The sequence below is a fragment of the Callospermophilus lateralis genome, chromosome X, assembly GCF_048772815.1.
Source record: "Callospermophilus lateralis isolate mCalLat2 chromosome X, mCalLat2.hap1, whole genome shotgun sequence".
Taxonomy (NCBI): Eukaryota; Metazoa; Chordata; class Mammalia; order Rodentia; family Sciuridae; genus Callospermophilus; species Callospermophilus lateralis.
This window is the reverse complement of record NC_135325.1, coordinates 83,026,463-83,050,810: the sequence shown is the minus strand read 5'-3', so window position 1 is coordinate 83,050,810 and position 24,348 is coordinate 83,026,463.

The window sequence follows — 24,348 nt, the reverse complement described above, 5'->3', positions numbered from 1 at the left end:
GGGCGGTGACTGAAGAAGGGGGTGACATGTGTCCTCCCTCGGTGTCCGAAGGTGCCAAGGAGATGGCTGAACAAGCTTGTGACCAGTCTTCTGAGGAGTCCCTCAATCCCCAAGAGCCTCAGGATGCCAGCCTGACCACCCTGCAGAAGGTGAAGAAGGTGAAGAATCCAAGGCGCCGCAGCCACTTCCAGCACAGGGACATTTTGGCCATCTATTTCCCCAAGGTGCTGAAGCACATTCATTCGGGCATCAGACTCTCCCGGTCAACCGTGAGCGTCCTGGACTCCTTTGTCAAGGACATGTTCCAGCGCATCACCAACGAGGCCCGCAGCCTGGCCGGCCAGAACCATCGCTCCACCATCACCTCCAGAGACATCCAGACGGCCGTGCGCCTCCTGCTGCCCAGGGAGATCAGCAAGCAAGCAGTGTATGAGGCCACCAGGGCCCTCAGCCGCTCACATCCCCGCCAGTGAGCCGACTCTGGGCACCCTCAGCAGCCAACCCCAAAGGCTCTTTTCAGAGCCATCACTGGGCCCAAAATACCTTTAGTGCTGTCAGTACTGCACAGCTCATGTCTGGGGGTGGGGAAGGGGGTGCCCCGCCCAACTCCAAGCATTATTTAATAAATGAAAAAATTGCCACCTCTAATACATGTGTGGTTTCAGTTACTCCAAGGAACATAGCAGGTTTCTTTTCATGGTTCTGCAGTTAATCATTTCGTTAAATGGTGATTTCTGACAGGTATATTCCTAGGTCACCCTTCCCAAGGTTAAATCAGGTCACCTCATTTTTGTAATAGTGGAATCGACATTTTTCATTTTTATTCTCCAAGAAGCAATGTGGCAGAATTATCCAGAGGTACTTTTTGTGTGATATGGCAGAAAATATATAATCAGACACATCTCAGTCAAAGATTTTAACATTCACTAACTATAGTAATGAAAATACAGTACACAAGGAGTGAAGCCAAAATTTCAAGAAGTAATTCATTTTTCAACTCCCCAGAGCCTGAAATTAATAGTCTAACTCATTGAGAGTTTTTCTAATTTTTAAGCCAAAACCCGTCATGCTGTGCAATTATGCATGGATGATGGGACCACAGCCCAAGTCCTTGTGTAGGCTGGCTAAGTCAGAGGCCTGACGTGTCTGAGTCCCAGGCATAGGCCCATAGTGTGGGATAGTTGTTGGGCTAAAGCAGTAAGATCCTCTGTGTGAAATTCATCTTGGGGTTGGAGGAGAGACAGGTTGTGATACCTTTTGTTGCCAAGGACTGTTGGCACGCTTGTTTTAAAAGCGATGATTTGAAAATACAAATCCAGAGCTGTGAGAGGGACATGTTTCTTATCCCTTTCATCAAATGAAGAAGAGGAAGGTGAATCATCAAGAAGACTAGGATTACTCCTTTTTTCTCACATCATTTATTTCAATGTTAATATTCATGCTAATATCTTCCAATATATTATGAATAAGTCCTCTCATCAGGATTAATACTCATTATTGCTCTGGAAATTGGAACCAACTCATGACAAGGTTTGAAAAAAGGGCTTGCTGGACAAGGCGACTAAAGAAAACTACTGTGAAATCAACTACCAGTAACTCATGGATGGTTCTACACAGCTAGAATAAAACTTTGGATGCCAAAGGAGCCATATGCCTTTTCCTGTAGACCCATAAGAACATACTCATTTCCATAAGCCACAAACTCATCATGGTAGTGGGTACTGCTTCAAAATGCCAATGGTTTTCATTAGCAACATTATTCCAAGTTATTTCATGCATACTGAGTTCATATTTTTCTTTGTAAAGAAGAATGCTAAGAAATAATATCCAGGGCTGGGCCTGTAGCTCAGTGGTAGAACACATGCCTAGCATGTGTGAAGCACTGGGTTTGATATTTATCATGCCATAAAAATAAAGAAATAGGGGCTGGGGTTGTGGCTCAGTGGTAGAGCTCTTGCCTTGCATGTGTGAGGCACTGGGTTCGATCCTTAGCAACATATAAAAAAATGAATGAAAAAAAGATATTTAAAATATATACTTTTAAAAAATAAACAAATAAAGGCATTCTGTCTATCTACAACTACAAATTTTTTTAAAAGAAATAAAATCCAGTCAATTATTTTTATTTTGCTCTGGGTGACTTTCCTTGGTAAATGGAGAAATCCATTAGCTTTAGTAAAATGGGTCTGTGGATTGAAGACAGGGAGCATAATGGGAACGACTCAGGTAAATTATTGGGAAGAGAGGGAACAAAGGAGTTGAAGACTGGAAATGAATATGAACATGTGATAATTCACTTCAGGGGTTGATAGAGTAAATGGGGCAACTAGCGAGCAATCATGGTCTCATGTAATGTTTTACTGAAAAGACAAAGTAAGGGAACAAGTTAATATTTAAAAAACAACTTTTGAAGTGTTTGCAGTGATCACATGGGGGTACTGGGTTGAGAATAAGGTACCTGGACACTGAGCTGGGGCCCACAGTGTAGGGACTGCAGCGACAGATTGTGTCAAGGATGGAGTCATCAGGTCTCCAGTGGTGTTTTCTTCATGGTTAATCAAAGAATCACACACATGGCCCAAGGACCATGTAGACAGCAGAATGTCCAGAGAATTTCCAGGAAAGGTGGGCTGGAAGGATCCAGGTGTGTCACTGACATGCTCTGACAAATGGTGAAGTCTCGGGCTGCTGAGAGAAGACTATGAGAGGTCCCACTCATTACCCAAAGAGGTGGTTCTCAGAGGTAGATCTAGGGCACTTCTAGGGCCAAAGTAACTGACCCTGAGGAGGCAGCAGTGTGAGGGCAGGCAAGTCATGGGCAACTAAGGTGCAAGAATGCAGGAAACAGGGTAGCCACAGGAACAAAGTACAGCCACAGGAAAGAGTGAGCAGATGTTCGAGGCAGGCATTCAGCACTTATTGGTCGGTGCCTGTCTTATCGTAATCCCACTAGCCTTGGACATGTGCCCACTTTGCCCCATGAGGGCTTCAGTGGACCTGATACTGACAGCCAAGCTGGAGCCCCTGGGCTATTACTGGGTGCTGGATACTCCCCAGGCAGGCTCAGATTGGAGAGACTGCCACATGTCAGGGCACAGGTGGTCCCTGAGATTCTAGGACCACCAAGGAGTCTATGAGGTGGGCCATGCCAGACCCCATACGACTTGTGCAATGACCAGGCTGCCACTTCTCAATGGGTATTCTATGATTGAGGACAGGCCCCATAGGTTTCCTTCAGCCTGGAAGTTAAGGGACCTGGCTTTTGTGCCACTCAAAACTCAATGAACAGGTAAAAGGAGAAATAGCAAAACCACAATCTCCAAGCAGAGAACACAAACAGAAATGGGGATATTTAAATACTGTAAAATATTATTGACTTTTACCATGTTTAACATTATACTCTTAATATTTAGATCCAAAATAAGTCCTAAATGCTGAAGTTGGTGAATTCTCATTAGAGAGGTCAAAAGCTCACTCCTTCTTAAATTGTTGAGAAATGACTATCCAAAGAATCTCCTTAGAGAGATTTCACTTATATGAAAACAAGTTGAAGTTAAAAGAACCTATGATCATACATTCAAAATCTTTCTTACATATACTTACTTAATAAATTACAAAAGTTGAACCAAAGACAGGAATTAAGAATTTGAATATTATATCTGAAGAACTCAAAAAACTTAACATACATAACACCAAATAACCCTATTAATTATTGGACAAAAAAACTAAACACGCTTCTCAAAAGAAGAAATACAAATGGCCAACAAATAAAGGAAAAAATGTTCAACATCTCTAGCATCCAGAGAAATGCAAATCAAACGTGCACTGAGATTACATCTCTCTCCACTCAGAATGGCAATTATCAACAACACAAATAATAATCAGTGTCAGCAAGAGTGTGGGGGAAAGGAACACTTGCACAGTTTTGATGGGACTGCAAATTAGTACAACCACTCTGGAAAACAGGATGGAGATTCCTCAAACAGCTAGGAATGGACCTACCACAGAGATTGCACACAATGGACCTATCATACCTAGAAGTACATGATTCACAAGAGCTAAGTAATAAAAGCATCCCAGGTGCCCATCAACAGACAAATGGATAAAGAAAATGTGACAAACACATATCTACACACACAAACACATGCACAAATATAATGGAGATTTACTCATCCAAAAAGAAGAATAAAATCAAAGCATTTGCTTGAAAATAGATGTAAATGGAGAGACCATCAGGCTGATTGAAAAAAGCCAGATGCAGAAAGCCCACGGTTGAATATATTCTCCCTTATTCAAATGTTTTCTCTCTTATGCAGAAGGTAGACCAAAATAAGGGGAAAATGTTGGTAGGATCCCATGAAAATAGAAGACAGTTCAGTAGAGTAGAGGAAGGGGAATGAGGAGGGACAGGAAAGGGAGGAATGGTGGAATACAACTGAGCAAACTATCCTGTGTGTACATATGTGAATATACCACAGTGAATTCCACCTGTGTGTATATCTCTAGGCACTCTTAGAAGAAAATCATAAATAAATAGAAGAAAGATTGGTAGAACAGAGAAAAGGGAACAGGGGGCAGGGAAAGGGAGGGAAAGGGAAATTCTGGGGAATGAATTGGAGCAAAATATATTCCAAGCTTATATAATCTTGTCAAAATGAACCTCAATATTATGTACAGCCAAAATGCAGTAACAAAAATTTTAAAAGAATAACTAAATAATGAAGGACATCAAGAACTCTCATCTCAAAGGAGTAGGCTGCCAAAATTGTTACTTGTCAGAAAATCAAGGAAAACCTAATACTATCCATGAAATATTTGCTGATAAATAATACTCCAACAGTCCCTGATTATGATGGTGAATAGGTCATTTTTATTGGAATGAATATAAGGAGAACACCAGTGAAGAAAACAACCCCAAAACAAATTGTGAAAAGTTCCATGTGCAAAGGAGGTCACACAACTCCTATTTGAAATAGTAGCAGTCATAATTTTTCTCTTGCCAAGTGCAGTGAGCGGCAGAAGCCCGCAGTTCCAGCAACTCAGGAGGCTGTGGCAGGAGGATCACAAGTTCAAGGATAGGCTCAGCAACTTAGCAAGACCCTCAGTTATTTAGTGAGACACTGTCTCAAAAAATTGGACTGGGAGTGTTGCTCAGTGGTAAAGAAAAACCTGGGTTCAATTTTTTTCCCTTAATTTGGCAAAGGATGCAAGAGACATGCCCTTATTTCTGGAATTCTATCTTTAAACCACCACCACAGAGACAGACAAACAAACACATGCACAAATACAGTATCATCCTCCATCTCCCGGGATAAACATCTCAGAAAAAGCTCTTCTTGGATCATCCTGGATCAGCTCTCAACACATTTGGCCAGTGTGGATGGCTCAGGGTCTTCAAGTACTCTGTTGGCTGAGAAGGGGCCTGAGCTGCTCTCACTGGATGCTACCAGCAGGTAAACAATAGATAAATGCATTATTTATTTCTACCTTGTCTCATTTGTTCACCAAAATCATCATCATCAGTATTAGAACTGTCATATGCAGGCACTGTTTCTGGGTTTGCTAAGGGTATTCCAACCACCATTCCTTCTAACATCTCACATTACCTTTCTGTGACCACTTTAAAAAACCTTCCAATGGTACATCCCCTCCAAGTTTCTTTGAGGAAGCATCAATGGTGTAGACTCTGTTATTTTTCTGACTAAAAATGTACCTTTACAGTATGGAGATTCCTCAAAAATCTAAGAATGGAAACACCATTTGAACCAGTTATCCCACTCCATGGTATATAGCCGGAGGACTTAAAACAGCATACCACAGTGCTGCAGCCACATTAATGTTTATAGCAGCACAATTCACAATAGGTACGCTATGGAGCACACCTAGGTGTCCTTCAACAGACGAGAGGATAAAGAAGGTGTGGTACACATGCGCAATGGAATATTATTCAGTCAGAATGAAGAATGACTTCATGACATTCACCAGTAAATGGACGAATCTGGGGACTACCATGCTAAGTGAAATAAGCCAGTCCTAAAAAGCCAAGGGTCGGATGCTTTCACTGATATGTGGCTGCTAACACACAGTAGGGTGGGGAGAAGAATGGAATTTAGTGGGTTAGATGATGAGGAATGGAGGGAAGGTTGTGGGAATAGGAGAAGGAAAGACAGTGGAATGAATCAGACATGACTTTCGTATGTATGTGAATCTCACCATCATGCACCTCCACAAGACTGGGGTCCTAATTAGAATGAGTTACTTTCCATGTTTGCATAATTATATCAAAATGGACTTTACTGTCATGTATAACTAAAAGAACCAACAAAATAAACAAAATTAAATGTGCCTTCATTTTTGGCTTGATTTCTACAGGAAGCACACCCTCAGATGGAAGTTGATGTACCAACTATTTGGATATTTATTCAGGACCAACACATGATGGTGGGGACTGAGGATCCCACCATGGGCAGAAGCAGGTGCACATGTTGGAGACCCAATGAAAGCCTTTTGTGATTCCGGTGGGAGCTCTGAAGGGAACGTGGCTCCGCAGCGTTATTCCCCTCTAGACAGAACAAGTCAGACCACTATACATTTTCCAATAACAGTCCTAGGATGTAGTCCATCTAGAAGTGTGTGACCTTGGGGAAGGCAGCTCTCTGCAGCTCAGGGAATATTGGAAGGTACTAATGGCTGCTGACCAGCTGCTGACTGCTATCCTAGCAGCTGAAGCAGCGACTCTGTCTTGAAAAGGAGTTTGGGCAGTCTGACTGCATGCTGTGATAGCATTATTCTTTTTCACTTTTTTTCTCTTTCTGAAACTGGGGATTGAATCCAGGCACGCTCTGCCACTGAGCTCCATACTCAGTTCTTTTTTATTTTGATTTTGGAGACAGGGCCTCTCTCAGTTGTGAAGTCTGGCCTTGAACTTGTGCTCCTCTTGCCTCAGCCTCCTGAATCCTTGAGATTACAGTGTGGTGCCCTTCTAAATTGACAACTTGTCCAGAAATTCACCTCTGGAATATAAATATCTCCCCTCAGCACTTGCCTGTGTCATTCTGTTGTTGACATAGACAGGTCTGCTGCGACACTGCTTGGTATCCCTTGAGAGGCATTTGTTTCTTTGTCCGCTATTCAGATCTGTGTTTTCACTGTCTCTAGTTGTACTATGATGTGAGCAAGCATGTTTCCTGAATTTATTGAATTATGTATTTTGTTAATTCTGGAAAACAAAAAGCCATTGTTCTTTATTATTTCCCCACAATTGGTGCTTTTCCCTCCTTCTGGGATGCCTGTGTGGTACACTATTAAGTCTCACTCTGTTCCTTATGTTTCTTCGCCCCTTCCCAATATTTTCTTTTATTCTACAAGGCATTCTGAATAATTTCTTGCAGCCATTCTCTATTACATTAATTCCCTATCCATCTTTGTCCAATGTGTTGCACAAAACAACAAGAATCAATGTCCGGTGTTTGTTTACAATTAATAGAAATTTGTTGGCAGATTAGGGTTTTTCGGTTGTTTCTTTCAAATGCTTTTCCTTTGGGTGGGATTTTTCACTGGTTCTCTTAGCTATACATGACAGTAGAATCCATTTTGACATAATTATACATGCATGGAATATATTTAGTTCTAATTCAGACCCCAGTATGTCTCCTTCCCTCTGTTGAGCTTTCTGTCATTTACCCATTCATTTATCCATTAATTTCATTTAAAATTAATTTCTTATGGATGTAAACATTGGTAAGATTCACTGTGGTGTACTCATATATGGACATATGATATTCATGTTATATTCATTTGCATGATCTTTCTTTTCCCAATCCCCTCTCCCTTCCCTTCATTCCGCTTTGTCTAATATACTGATCATCTATCCCCCCCCCCCCACCTTGTTGTGGATTAGCTTCCCCATTTCGGAATGAAACACTCAACCTTTGGTTTTTTGGGGGATTGGCTTATCAACTTTTTTTCCTATCGCCTCAGTTAGTTAAGCACACTATGAACGATTTTAATTTTTTGAATGTCATATTGAGACTTTCAGATCCATATCTTGGTTTATTGTTTGTCTACATGGTGGCTTTTTTGGAACATGAGCATGTTTGGGAAGACTAATCCTGTTAAAGCCTTGCTTGACATCTTTCATTCAGAAAGGCTTTCACATGTATTTGCCATGTGTCTCAGATTCCTTTAAAAATCAGAAGACCCATGCTTATGCTCTAAGATATGAAACCCAGAGCTACACAGGGTAGTCTTGTGGATATAAATGCTCATGCAGACCTTTTTCTTTGCTCATACTCAAAGGCAAAGGATAAAATTCTCCTTGACCTCTCCGCTTTCCGTTAACAAAATGCCCATCCTAACCCTGAGGATGCAGCCATTTCAGAATCTAGAATCACACAATGCTTTCAATATTCTATTAAATTCTGCCTCATTTTAAGAAGAGGTTAACTTTTAAAATGGTGGCCATTTTTATTTCATCAAGTACATTTTAAGGAGTGCTATGGTATAGTTTCACATTTTGTGTTCCAAATATTGTTCACAGGAGAAGAATGAATGATCCTTAGAAAGATAAACTAGACAAGGATCACTCAATAATATTTATATGTAATATAATGCAACTTTCAGAAACATGTCTGTACCTCGGAAGGGCTGAGTGAGGGGCTGGGTTCTGTTGGTCCCCTGTTCCTCTCCATAGACTCTCAGAGACTTTCCAGGTGGTGTCTCAAGAAGGATACACAGATTCATTGATGGAAGATCAGGGCTCTGAGATGGCAAGGATGAAGCTACCAGCACTCTTGAGGATATCACTGGAACAGGAATAAGATCACATCCAATATTCTTTGCCGGTCAGAGTCATCAGCAGCCTGCCTGGAGTCAAGGGGACTAGGAAGAAGACATGATATTACAACGGGAGGAGTGCCCAGGATGGGGCAGCCCTCCTGAACCTGACACATTCCCATATAACACACATGTCCAGAGATGCTGCTGGCTTTCTGTGGAAGCCATGTCCACACAAAGGAGTCCTTGGTTCTCTTGGTGAGTGGTGCAGTTTGGAATGTGGTGATAGGATCTTGAATTACACTTAGCAGGGTGAGTTCTCTCATTTCGTGGATCACTACACTCTAAGCAAGAAAGTCCACCCTGGGTTTGACATGAAGACTCAATCATGATAGACATGCTCTCTCACAGAGGTGATCACCTGGATGAGAGACACAGCACGCACAGAGGCAAAAATGGAGATTGGATGAAGTGAAAGCTTGCTGCAATGAACTGGGCCAGGGCCTGGTCTCCTTATCTGATCCTCCTTATTTAGGGCTACTGAATATCCCCATATTCTTCAGGGCCTTCTTTCAGGAGTTCCCAAATACCTGGCACTTCCCTTAAAATACATCCTTCTCCACTGTGTCTACAAAAATGCATATCCACAGTGTTCTAAACAGAACAGTTGCGGGGGCCTGAACCATGTAGCTAGGGAAAAGCAACCGTGGGTGAAGACACTAAGGGGCCAGTCATCAAGGATGGATCCCATTATATTGCTCACGACACTTGGGCAGAGTGTTTGCCTTCTTGTGAAGTGAAGGTAGTGGTTTTTTTTTTTTTTAATTTTGTCACACACATGTGCTTAGTGGTTAAAAATGTAAAGTATCTCAACATTGAAATAGCTGAGGAAAAAGAATGGGAGGGGAATTACTTATTTCTCATACTTGGTCACTATGCTTATTTTAATATAATGCAACAGGATGGAAACAAGTGCAATTGCAGCTCTGAATTCATATGCTTAAATCAGCAGGATTGTAAGCATAGATAGGTATACTTTTTAAAAAAAAAAAAAAGAGAAAGAAGTAACAATAGATAAATAAATTCACCAATTTCTTGTTCAGTCAGCAAGCCAAGTTCCCTGGGCTCTCGCACTGACGCAGTCACTACTCGTCCTTCCTTGGATGAAACAGTGGGGAAGGAGGCTCGGGTTTTCTCACTGGATGCACCCAGCGCCCCTGTGTTGCAGAGTCACAAGTGGAACTTTCCCATTTTAAAAACACAAAATTACAACCTGGAAAAGAATAGAATGAGCTAAATCTGAACAACTTAGAATGGTAACTTCAGGTTTCAGGGCTCCTAAATAAGGCATTGCTTATTGAAAATATTGACATAGGTGTTTCTGTCTTGTCTTTGTGCCCTTGGTTATGTATTTGCATTCATTCTTGGTGTGTTCATCCTCTTTCTGTGGCTAATAATCCAAAGCATTGACTGAGTAAGTTATAAAGAAAGAGGCTCAATTTGAAGCATGGTTCTGGAAGGTACAAGTCTAAGGGCCACATCCCACATCCTGAGGTTCCCTTCTGGTGGCAGAGTCCCAAGTCAGCCCAGGGAATCACATGGCAAGAGACAGGGAACACTTGTGTCTATGTGTCTTCTGGCCTTTCTCCTTTGTCTAATAAAGCCAATAGGATTAAATCATGGGGTCTTCACCCTAATAACTTTAATGCTAATCAACTCCCAAAAGCCTTACCTCTAAATAACACTGTTGAAACGAGTTTCCACCTTCTTAATACTTCATAGTGGGAATTAAATTTTAACACCTGAAACCTGGAGGTACACACTCAAATCATACCTCAACTTTGCCTTTCATGTGCTTAGGTAGAAAACCTTTTGATTGGAGTATATTGTTGCATGTGTTCTATTTTTCCCCAGTTTTATGCTTATAATGGCATCAAAGTAATTTCTTTTTCCCCAGGAATGTCCATCATCACATTATAAAACTTCACTGAGTCCCTACTTTATTCATTCACCCACTGAGTACATAACCCAGTGTACTGTTTTCCCATTTCAGTCTTTGATATCAAAACTTTAGAGCACTTTATGCATGAATCCTTGGTTGTGGTCCATCTCAGGAAGTGTATGACCCTGGTCACAACTGCTCCCATAGCTCAGGAAATATGCTAAGAGACAAATGGCTGTTGACTGGCACCTGTCTGAACTAATCAGTCTTGGAAATATCTAATCTGTCCTTGACAGGAATGCTGGGTTTTCCATTTGTATGTCTATCACAGTCTTCTTGTGCTTTTTGTCCACTCCTTTGGAATGAACCAAGGAACTGGAACATGCTGTGCCATTTGTTTATCAGTGAACTGTACCCACAGCCCACAGCCTCCTTCTTAAATGATACTTTAGCTAGGAGTACAACTCCGTGTTGACTGATAAATCTTATTAGACCTTGATTTGGCTTCCATTTCTTGAGATAAGGAAGTGTACTCTGAAACGTTTTTTGTTTTTTGTTTTCCTTCATAGGCAATGTGTAATTTGTTTGTGGTGGGGGAGTATACGTCCTCTATGTTCTCATCCTTCCGAAGGTTTACAATGGTGTACACGCTGCTAAGACCTGAATTTATGATGTATTATCGTTCCTTGAAACCAGAAAATTATTGGACATTTTACTCCGAATATATTTTCCCCCAAATTTACTATTTTTCTAATTATTTAATGATCATTATCCTTCATTCTTCCTTTTTTTCATTTTTATTAATTGCTTTTAGTTATATATAACATTAGGATACATTTTGACATAATCACAAAGGCATGAAACATAATTTGCTCTAATTTGTTCCTAGTTTATCGCCCCCACCAATCTTCTCTTCCCCTTTTTCCCTCCCTCTACTGATTTTTCTGCAATTTATTTCTACTTCTTTTTTTTTAAAAAAAGTCAGTGTCTTGTGGACATGCATGATTCATATAATTGTCTTGTGGATATACTTGATTCACTGTGGTGTATCCATATATGTACACAGGAAAATTAGGTCAGGTGCATTATACTGTTTTTCCCGTATCCTGTCGCTCCTTCCTGCCCCTCAATCACCTTCATCTACTCTAATGATCTTTCTTCTGTTTTGATGAAATTCTCTTTTCCTTTTTTGCCTTTTCTCTCTTTTCTTTTTCCTCTTTTATTTAGGATTAGCTTCCCATATCAGAGATAACATTTGACCTTGGACTTTTGGGGACTGGCTTATTTCACGTGGCATGATAGTCCCCAGTACCATCCATTTACTGGCAAATGCCATCATTTCATTCTTCTTTATGGCTGAGTAATAATCCATTATGTATATGCAAAACATTTTATTTATCCATTCATGTATTGAACGGGCATCTAGGTCATCTCCATTGTGTGGCTATTGTGAATTGTGCTCCTATAAACACTGGCATCTGGCTGCATCCCTGTAGTATGCCGATTTAAAATTTTTTGGACTTATACTGAGGAGTGGGACAGTTGTGTCATGTGGTGGTTCCATTCCCAGTTTATAGAGGCATCTCCAAGTTGCTTTCCAGAGTGTTCACACTAATTGGCAGTCTCACGAACAATGTAGGAGCATACCCATTTCCTCACATCCTTGCCAACATTATTATATGTATTGTTGATCATTTCTGGAGTGAGATGAAATCTCAATGTAGTTTTGATTTGCATTTCTCTGGATGCTACAGATGTTGAACATTTTTTTCATACATTTGTTGGCCTTTTTTTTTTTTTTTTTTTTTTTTGTACCAGGGATTGAACCCAAGGGTGCTTAAAGAGTGAGCCACACTCCCAGCCCTTTTCATCTTGTCTTTTAGGACAGGGTCTCACTAGGTTGCTTACAGGCTCACTAAGTTGCCAAGGCTGGCTTTAAACATGTAAGCCGCCTATTTCAGCCTCCCAAGCCCCTGGGATTACGGGAGTGCACCACCACACGCAGATCTTGTTGGCCACTTGTATTTCTTCTTTTGAGAAGTGTCGGTTTGGGTTTTTGGCCCACTTATTGATTGGGAGTTTTGGGGGTTAGGCTTTTTGAGCTCATTGTGTATACTAGTGCCTATCTGAGGAGAAGGTGGCAAAGATCTTCTACTGCTCTTTTGGCTCTCTCCTTGTGCTCTTAATTGTCTCCTTTGCTGTGCAGAAACTTTTTAATTCAATGTCATACAACTTAATGATTTTCTTATTTTATTTATTGTGGTTTAGGAGTCTTGTTATGGAAGTGAGTTTTGTGCCAACATGCTGGTGTGTTGCTCCTACAGTTTCTTCTAGTATGTGCAGGGCTTCTGTTCTCAACCTACGTCTTTGATCCACTTTGAGTTGAGTTTTGTGCAGGGTGAGAGGGATCAAATTTTCTTCTTCTACATATGGATTTCCAATTTTCCCAGCACCATTTTTGAAGAGACTTATCTTTTCCAGTGTATGTTTTTGGCACCTTTGTCTGGTATGAGGTAACTGTATTTGTGTGGGTTTGTCTCTGTGTCTTCTGTTCTATTCCACTGGCTGTTTTGTGGCCAGTATCATGGTTTTTATTACTCTAGCTCTGTAGTATAATTGGAGATCCAGTATGTGATGCCTTCAGCATCGTGCCTTTTGCTCAGGATTGCTTTGGCTATTCTGAGTCTCTTATTTATCCAAATGAATTTTAAGACTGCTTGTTCTATTTCTGTGAAGAATAACATTGGAATTTTGATGGGGATTGCACCGACTCTGTATAGCGATTTTGGATGTGTGGCCATTTTGATATTACTAATTCTGCCTATTTAAGAACATGGGAGTTCTTTCCATCTTCTAAGGTCTTCTTCAATGTCTTTCTTTAGTATTTTATAGTTTTCATTGTAGAGGCGCTTCGCCTATTTTGGTAGATTGATTCCCAAATATATTTTTTTAAAGTTATTGCGAATGGGATAGTTTGGTAATTTCCTTTTCAGCAGATTCATTATTGTAGTATAGGAACATGATTGATTTATGGGTGTTGATCTTGTATTCTGTTACTTTGCTGAATTCATTTTTGAGATACAGAAGTCTTCTGGTGCAGTGTTTGGGTTCCGCTGTATATAGGATCATTTCATGAGCAAACAGGGATGCTTTGAGCTCTTCCTTTTGGACCTGTATCCCATGAATTTCCTTGTCTTGCTTGATTGGTCTAGCTAGAGTTTCAAGGACTATGTTAGTAGGAGTGTTGAACGTGGGCATTCTCTTCTTGTTCCTGTTTCTGAAGGCAGTGCTGTAACTTTTCCCGGTTCAGTATAATGTTGGCCATGGGTTTGGCGTATAGAGCCTTTACAATGTTGGAGTAGTTCTTTCTATCCCTAGTTTTTCTAGCGTTTTAAACATGAATGGGAGTTATATTGTGTCGAATACTTTTTCTGCATCTATGGAGATAATCGTGCGATTCTTGTCTGTAAGTCTGTTTATGTAGTGAATTACATTGGTTGATTTCCATACGTTGAATCAAACTTGCATCCCTGGCATGAACCCCACTTGATCAGGGGGCACCATCTTTCTAAAGTGTTTTTGTAGTCAGTTTGCCAATATTGTGTTAAGAATTTTTGCATCAATGCTCATCAAGGATATTGGCCTGAAGTTTTCTTTCTCTGACATGTCTTTGTTTGGTTTTGGTATCAGGTTGATAGTGGCTTCATAGAATGAATTTGGCAGTGTTCCCTCCGTTACTATTTCATGGAAATTTTGAGAAGGATAGGTATTAATTCTTTTTTTAAAGTCTGGTAGAACTAGGCTGAGAATCCCTCTGGTCCTGGGCTTTTCTTTGTTGGAAGACTTTTGATACCTTTTTCGGTTTTATTACTTGATATTGATCTGTTTATGTTTTCGACATCTTCCTGGTTCAGTTTGGGGAAGGTGTATGTCTAGGAATGTGTCAATATATTCAAGGTTTTCTGCCTTATTGGAGTGTAAATTTTCAAAATAGGTTCTGGCAGTCTTCTTGATTTCAAAGGGGTCAATGGTGATATTTCCTTTTTCAACTTTGATCTTGTCTACTTGCTTCTTCTCATCCTTTCTTTTGGTTAGTTTGGCTAAGGGTGTGACAATTTTGTTCATCTTTTCAAGGAATCAACTCTTCATCACATTGATCCTGAGTATTTCTTTTTTCTTATTTTCAATTTCATTGATTTTGGCTCTGATCTTAAACATTACTTGTCTTCTACTGCTTTGGGGATTATTCTGTTCTTTAACTAATGCCTTGAGTTGGGTGGAGCATAAGCTTACTTATTTGGGATCTTTCAAACTTTTTTGTTTGTTTTTATCAGGGATTGAACCCAGGGGTGCATAATCACTGAGCCACACCTGAAGCCCTTCTTTTTATTTTATTTAGAGACAGGGACTCACTAAGTTACTTAGGACCTTGCTGAGATTATGAGGCTGGCTTTGAACTCATGAGGCTGCTGCCTCAACTTCCCGAGCCATTGGGATTACACCTCAGCTCCACCATGCCCAGCAGATCACTCCATTTTTTTTTAATATGGGCACTTAGAGCTAAAAACTTTTCTCTTAGAACTGCTTTTATACTGTCCCAGAGATTTTGATATGTTGTTTCTTTGTTTTCGTTCACTACTAAGAATTTCTTATTACTTTACTTTTTGTACCTTTATTTAATTATTGTTATGTAGTGTTGAGGATCAAGCCCAGTGCCTCACAAGTGCTAGGCAAGCACTCTACACTGATCTACAACCCCAGGCCCGTGAATTGTATTTTCATTTCTTCTTTGATCCAATCTTCATCTAAGAGTGTATTCTAAGATCTCTATGTGTTTATTTTGTCTCTACTACTGTTCTTGCTGTTGATTTCTAGCTTCATTCCATTGTGATCTCAAAGGATACCTGAGATCACATCAATTACTTTTGTATTTGCTACTATTTTGCTTTGTGACCTAGAGTATGATCTATTTGGAAAGGTTCCATGTGCATCTGAAAAGAAGGCAAATTCAGCTGTTTTGGGGTGGAATATTCTGTGGTTATCCATTACGTCAGTTTGATTTACAGCACTGTTGGAGATATCTTTAAAGACTTTATGTTTTGATGACCAATTGTTAAGGTTTAGATGTGGTGCCCCCTCAAAGGCTCACTTGTGAGACAATGCAAGAAGGTTTGGAAGAGAAATAACTGGGTTCATAGCCTTAATCTAGTCAGTGGATTAATCCCTGATGGGGTTAACTGAGTGGTAACTGGAAGCAGGTAGGGTGTGGCTGGAGAAGGTGTAACACTGGGGGCATGGCATTGGGGTATATATTTGGGTCTGACAAGTGGAGGTCTTTCTCTGCTTCTTGATCATCCTGTGAGCTGCTTGCCTCTGCCACACTCTCCTGCCATTATGATCAGGAGCTGGCCTTCTATGGACTTAGACCTCTGAAACTGTGAGCCCTCAAATAAACCTTTCCTCCTTACAGTTGTTCTGGTTGGGTCCTTGTAGTCACAGCAGTAGAAAAACTGACTGAAACACCAGTCTGTTGGTTATAAGGGTGTGTTGAAAGCCTCCAGTATTCCTGTGTTGGAGTATATGGAATTTAATGCCATGGAGTCCTTTTTCCATGTAACTGGGTACACTGACATTTGGGAGCACCAATGTTTACTAAGGTTATATCTTCTTATTGGACTGTTTGTCCAGCCTTCTTTGTCTCTTCTGTTTCATTTTTGCTTGATATCTACTTTGTCAGACATGAGAATAGCTACTCCTGCTGGTTTTCTTGGGCCATATCCCCGGAATATTTTTGGCCATCCTTTTACCTTCAGCCTGAGGGTATCCTTGCCTATAAGATGAGGCTCCAATAAAAAGAATTTAGTTAGATCTCGTTTTAATTTTGTTTTTCTTAATCCATTCTGCTAATCTGACTTTTCCTTGGGAATTTGAGACCATTAGCATTCAGTGTCTGTGTCAATATGTGCTTGCTATTTCCTGGCCTTTTTTTTTCTATATATTATGCTGACTTCATACTCATTTAGTGGCTTATTCTTCAGTTGATCTTCCTCTCTCTGTTTGTGCACTTTGGGAATTGTTTTTTTTTTCATATATATATTAGTTGTAACTGGACACAATACCTTTATTTATTTATTTTTATGCGGTGCTAAAGATCAAACCAAGGGCCTTGCACGTGCTAAGTGAGTGCTCTAACGCTGAGCCACAACCCCAGCCCTGGGAATTGTTTTTAGTTCCTCTGGGCACAGTTTATGTCTGTGTGTTCTTTGTAGCTTTGTAGTGCTGGCTTGGTGCTCATGAATTCTGTTAACTTATTCTTACCATGGAATGTTTTTATTCCCCCCTTGAATTTGAAACTGAGTTTTGCTGGGTGGACTAACCTTGGATGACAGTTGTTTTCTTTCAGGGCTGAACGTATCTCCTTCCACACGCTCCTTGATTTTAGATTCTGAATTGAGAAATCACAATTGGGCCCCATTGATTTGACTCTAAATGTGACCTGTCGTTCTTCTCTTGTGGCTTTTAATATTCTTTCCTTATTTTCTATGGTAGGCATTTTGATTATAATATGTCTTGGTGAGCTTCTCATTTGTCAGCATCTATTTGGATTCTTGTAAGCCTCCTGTTTCTTCCTATTTGAGGACTGCATTGAGTGCTTTACTCTGAGAACTTTCCTCTGAGAACTGCCTTCATACTCTCCCAGGGATTTTGGTATGTTGTAACACTATTCCCATTTGTTTGTGAGAATGTTTAGATTTCTCCCTTGATCTACTATCCACTCATCCATCATTCAAAAGCATATTATTTACTCCAGGTGTTATTGTTCTTTCTGTTTTTCATCTTGTCATTGATTTCTACTTTCACTCCATTATGATCTCGTAGGAGGCAGAGAATTATCTCTATTTTTTGATTTGATAAGGTTTCGTTTGTGATCTAAAATATCATCTATTTGAAAAAAAAATGTTCCATGTGCTGCTGAGAAGAAAGTGAATTCGGTCATCAATGGAGGAAATATTCAGTAGATGTCTGCTAGGTCCATATCATTAATCATGTTTTTTAGTTCTGTGGAATGATTACTTAGTTTATGCCTGGATGATCTACCTAGTGATGAAAGAGGTGTGTTAATGTCACCCGGTATTATGCTACTGTGGTCTATTTGTTTCTTAATACTGAGAAGGACTTGTCTTCTCCATGTAGGTGCACCACGTTTTAGGGCATAAATATTTGCAATCATTATTGCCTTCTGAATCTCTTAAGCAGTATGAAGTGACCTTCTTTGTCTCTTCTGATGAATTTTGGTATGAAGTCCACTTTGTCTGATATGAGAGCAGCTCCCCCTGCTTGTTCACTAGTACCTTTTGCATGGTATGTCTTTGCCCATAACTTCACCTTCATTCTGTGGATGTCTTTGCTTGTGAGTTGAGTCTCTTGCAAAGAGCCCATGCTTGGGTCTTGCTTTGTAATCCAATCTGCCAGCCTATGTCTTCTGATTGAAGAGTTGAGACTTTTTACATTCAATGTTACTATAGGGAAATGCCCTCTATTTCATGCCAGTCTGCTGAATAACTAAGGTTTAAATTGGACTTGGTTCTCCTTTAATTGGCTACATTTCTAGTACAACTCACCCCATGCTGATTTTCATTTTTTATTTTTCATTTCTTGTTCATGAAATAGTTCTCTTTTTGAGAGGATACCTACAATTTATAAAATTCGTATTACATACAAAATGAGCATGCTCCATAGAAGAAAGAAAATGGCATGTAATTAGCAGGTGTTGAATCTGGGTGACAGGCATATCATAGTATTCAATTTATATATATATATATATATATATATATATATATATATATATATATACACACACACACACACACACACACACACACACACACATTTGTGAAATATTTAATTGAGTATGTTTTGTAGTGCAGGCTTTCTGGCTATGAATTTTTTTTATAATTCTGTTTATCATGGAAGGCTTTTATTTCATCCTCCATTCTGAAGCTTCATTTGCTGCATAGGGTAATCTTGTTTGGCATCCTTTTCCTTTCAGAGTTTGTATGTATTCTTCCAAGCACTCCTGGCTTTTAGAGTCTAGGTAGGGAAAGCTGGATTTCTCTACATCTAAATGGGACCAGCCATTTTCCTCTTGAAGCTTTGAGAGTTCTATCTTTAGTCTGTATGTTACTCATTTTCCTTAAAACGTGTCTTGGAGTAGATCTGTTTTGATTCTGTTTGGAGTTCTACACGCCCCTTGTGTTAGGATTTCCATCACATTCCTTGGACTTGGAAATTTCTCTAATATTACTTCATTGAAAAGATTGTGCATCCCTTTACTCTGTATTTCAGATCCTTCATCAGACCATGTGATTCTTAGATTAAGTCTGCATGTCATTCCAGATTTCTTGAATATGCTGGTTGTGGCCTTTTAATATCTTTTCTTTATGGTCAACATTATTTTCCCGATTAGATACTTTGTCTTTGAGGCCTGAGATTCTATCTTCAAAGTGGTGTAGTGTAGTGGTGATGCTTTCCATTGATTTTTTTTTTTTTTTAAATTTATTTTTAGTTATAGGTGGATACAATATCTTCATTTTATTTTCATGTGGTGCTGAGGATCAAACCCAGTGCCTCACGCATGGCAGGCAAGCACTCTACCTCTGAGCCCCAGCCCTAGCCCCTTTCCATTGAATTTTTAACTTGGTCTATTGATGCTTTCATTTACAGGATTTCTGCTTGGTTCTTTTGCAGAGTCTCTATCTCTTTATTGATGTGATTGTTTGCTTCCTATGTTTCTCTCTGGTTTTTCTCCTTTCATCTTCTTTCTGTCTGTTGAACACTTTGCTATGGGCTTTCAAAATTCTTTCTCTGATATTTCTTCCACTGTAGTGTTGATGGAGTCAGTGCTTGATGTGTTTTGAGCTGTTTGAGATGGTTCATTTCCTTGCTTTTTCATATGTTTTGTATGTCTACCCAACTGTAGTTATTGCTTCTTCTTTTCAGCAAGGCACTGCATTGTGAGCCCTGGGTTGCAGGAATATCCTGGTAGTGGCACTTTAACTCAATGTGTCACCCCTGATGATCCCAGGATCAGCGCCACATTGAAAGATGCCATTGAGCCCTATTTACCACAATCACTTCAGAGCCAAACCTCATTCAACCATTCAGCCTTATGAAAAACCAAAATCTTGTTGATATTGTTCTCCACAGTTCCTCAAATCCAGGTACAAACTTGTAGTAAATTTCTGAAGTCAGTTGAAAAATCAGCCATTAAATTAGTAAAGTTGGTATAACATTTGAGGGCTAAAGGGGGAAGAAATAAAGGTAAAATGGGAAAGAAAAAGAGAGAAAGATGGAAAAGGCGGGAAAGAATAATATCCACCCAAATAGAAAGGAGCAAAAGAGGGATGGTGTGTATTTGAAGTACTAGCAGATAATGTAAGAGGGTGCATAGGGTGTAAGAAGAGCAAGTATAAACTAGAGTTAGGCAAACAGAGACAAGAAACAGTGATTACATTCAATGCTTTAAACCATTAGAAGGAATGAACATTCAAATGGGTTGAAAGTACAGTGTTGGCTATTAGGGTAACAACTATCAATGAAGTTTAGTGATATATGTGATCAAAGTTGATGTTAGAGTTACATACAGTAAATCATGCCAAGGGGAAGAAAATTCTTGTTGAATCTTCGGGTGGATTTCTTTAGGGTCTGGAACGTTTAGCAGATGTCCATCATTCTTTGGCCACGGATTCCTCCAAAGTTTCTGGAGCACAGGGGCCACTTCCCTGGTTGCTATTGACCTCATACCAGATGCTTCTGGTTTTTCAGCTCATGGACATGCAGCTGGCTGCTCATAGGGTGCAGTGTCATGCTTTTGTTGTTTGTATTGTGTGCAGGAGTTGAGAATCCAGGCTCTGGAGTGTCCCTGTGATTGCTGTGAGTAACCATAGACCCACTCCCCTCTACAGAATCCTTTCCATGGTGGTGTAGAGCCTTGTGGCTTTCTATTGTTGCACACTTTCTGTGGGCGTTCCGTGGTACAGAAGCATTCCCTTGGACTCTGCCACTGTTTTTGGCACTGTAGTATAGGGACTCAGGTCGTTCACATAGGTTCCAGTTTCCTGCTCCGGCCTGTGAATGGTGGATACTGACTCCCTCTGTTGACTATGAATGATGCAAGGTCCAGGCAGTGTCCAAACCATGCCCTCTCACTACCCAGTTGTGACCATGAGTCAGGCTGGGATCTGAGTCAGGCTGGGTGCAATGGCTATCTGCTGCTGTGGACCCGGCAAACTTCCCTCTGGTTATGGTCATGATCTGGGTGCCATAAGCTACTTCCCCTAGCGGCCTTCTGCATGCTGCTGCCACCACCCGGGGACTGGACCTCTATGTTATTGGGTATTCAGGCAGCTTCCCTCCAGTACAGGCCCAGTGACCAAGTGGAGAGTCTCTCCAGGCCTCTTAGGACTTAGGCAATTTCCCATGGTGCCTTCCCGCAATGCCAGTGGTTGGGGCTGGTGCAGTCCTGATGGATCTGCTTTCCTCTACTTGGGGCCAAAGCTGTCTGGCTGCTCCATCTTTGCCCAGGTCCTCTCAGAGGCTGCCTCATCATATTTTTATCCAGTTCGTAAGTTTCTTTGCCCTTCTCAAATCCTTTCTTTCTATTTTGTTCTAAATGAGTATTGTGTGCAATTTCTTTCGTCTATCTCCCCGTTCAGAAAACATCCCTATGTAGCTGCATCTAACTTGCAGTTTAAAAGCTCTTTAATCTTTTGATCTGGTGGTGACTAAAATCATTTTGGTGAGTCTAATTTGTGTAAATAGCCATTGTTAGACAAAATGTTTATGCTTTATCTCTCAAGTCAGTTTTTGGAGGTTCAAATGTTCACTCATTGTATGTGGCAACTGTGGCTTGTTTGTGGATTGTCTGTTTCCAATGACTGGTAGGAATCCTTTCAAAGTCTTAAAATTAAGCTGTCTGGCTGGGCTCTGTGTCACACACCTGAAATCCCAGCAGTTCAGGGGGCTGAGGCAGGAAGATCACGAGTTCAAAGCCAGCCTCAACAAAAGCAAGATGCTAAGCAACTCAGCAAGACCACAGCTGTGGATGTGGCTCAGTGGTCAAGTGCGTCCGAGTTCAATCCCTGGTACCCGCCGCCCAAAAAGATTAAGCTCTCTACCACCCACCCCCAAAAGTATTAGATTTGCACTTGACAACTCTCTCATTTGCCTCTAGGCATTAACTGTACCATGCTGACAGAGTTAAGTTGAATCCCAAACCCACAGGAAGTAAATCTTGTGATTGTGAATATTCAGGGATACTTTTGTTCCCCACCCAGAGTGAAGGGAATGGGATAGAATTTTCCTTGACATGTCCCTTTTCTAGTAGGAAAAGCCATCTTCGCACTAAAGATGTGCTCATTTAATAGTCCAGATATATACAAAGGTCCCTGTGAAACAGGTTCACTGTGTACTGGTGACCGTGTTGCCTAAGACTTTTGAGAGGGAATGCCCACACATGGAGCAAAGTACATAAAGTGCATTTTTATTTATGGATAGGGAGCTAGGGAGAACAGAAGCTTAGGCATCACAAGCCAGGCCCTCCTAGGCTCAGAAAATCTGCACAGGGCTGATGGATTCGACTTCATGAGTTTGTCTTGGGCCACATCTGAGGGATATCAACTGAAAGCCCATTTTGAGTTTTGTAGCCCAGAGGCCACACGATACCCTGGTCGGAAGTGTTGAAGGTCACAGAACACAGAACACAGCCTCAGTGGTTCTGGGCAGCCCCTTCTTATCTCAGGATGTTGCATTCCCAGCACAGTCTACTGTTATTCTTAAGAACCAAAAGTGAAGAAGTGGTGAGAACTGCATCAGTACAAGGTCACAGTCAGAACTATCCTGCAGCATCAGTGGTCTACTTGTTTCTGGCACTTTTCAAAGACAGCGAATTTGCAAAAGTAACATTTTGGATAATTGCATCACATGCTTTTTCTTTGATAACATTGGAGGATCTTCACGTTTTCCATTCCAAACAGCGTGTACATGAGAAGTGTAACTGACCCACAAAATTATAAAGCAGAGGAGGGTCCCTCAGTGGTATTCAGCTGTTATGTAATCTACACAGTGACTTCTTGGGACATGCCACAAGCTGATCTAGGCAACTTGTAATCACATGCTTGTCAACTCACAGGGGCTGGTTTTGGGGCTGGGCTTACCTGAGCCCCTGTGCCTCCTCATAGGCTCTCAGAGTGATGTAGCATCTGCAGCAGGAGAGGCAGCCTTCTTATATGGGAGATCAACAACCAAAGAGACAAACAGGAGTCTTCAGTCCTTCTAAAGGTTAGTTTTGAAATTGACATAACAACATTTCTACAATAGTTCAGTGGTCAAAGTCACCAGAGGCCTTCCAGAAGTCATAAGGAGGAGGAAACAGACACTACCCATCAATAAGATTACTGTTGTGAAATGAGCAGCTTTTGTGATTCTGACACATAGTGCCATGCAAGACACACTTCTTGAGAGGATGTAGGGTGCCAGAACCAGGGTATGTCTGCACAAAAGAATACTTTATTCATGGGGCCAGGGTGGTCAGCTTAGGAATGATTTTACATTTGACTTACTCCTAGAGCAGTGATCTCTCCCATACCAGAGCTCTGCTCCAGATCTAACAGACTGCTGATGCATGAAGTTTATAACCATTAAGGATATCCTGTCCCGCTCATGGCAAACAGGCCTACCGAAGGAATCCAGAATGTGCAGAGTGAGTGCTTATTGGAAGGAACTAGAAAAGACTCTGGTCCCCAAACTGGACCCTCCTAGTTTTAGGCCACCAAGTTTCCCCATATTCCTCATCGCCTTCTTCTTTCAAGGGTCCCATAACACATCAGAATCCAATCGTAGCACATCCCTCTCTGTTGTGTCTAATACAGTGTTGATAAACCTTGTTGCAGTTGGGGCCAATGTGAAGGTATAGAAATTATTCAGGGAAGAAGAAAAGCAGAATCAGTCGCTGATATTTTCATCCCACATTGTTGGAGTTTAGTTAAGGAAAACACTTGCTAATACAATTCCAATTTCATGCATTACCAAATTGGAGACTGAGTTAGGTGATGCAAATCAATGATGAATTCCCATGAGTTCTAAGGTGTTTCCTGTAAAGTAGATTAATACAGACAAGTATAGATTCTATTGACCTCTCAAAAGCTCAAAAACTCAAAGACCAATACCACATCTAATAGATCAGGTAATGGAGTGAGTTTCATGAGATCAACTGAGGTCTTAACATCAGCTCTAACTCAATAACTATGTGTCTTTGGGTTAGGACCTTTCCTGTACTGGAAAGATTCAACTGGAAAAAGACCGCCAAATTCCTGGTAAGAACAGAATGAACAATGTCATTCTCAAAATTAATTATCACAGGAAGTTCAGTCCTTGTAACATCATTGTTCCTTAAAATACATTCTCTGAGAGAGAACGACAAAATACCTGGACGATCATCATGTTCACCCTAAGCCATGCTTCTCCTGCTTAAATATTCCACATTTATCCATGAAGGAAGATCTTGAACACACAAGTAGTAACATGATGGGCCCATTGCAGGATTCCATGGCAACAGCAGAAGCCATGAGGAG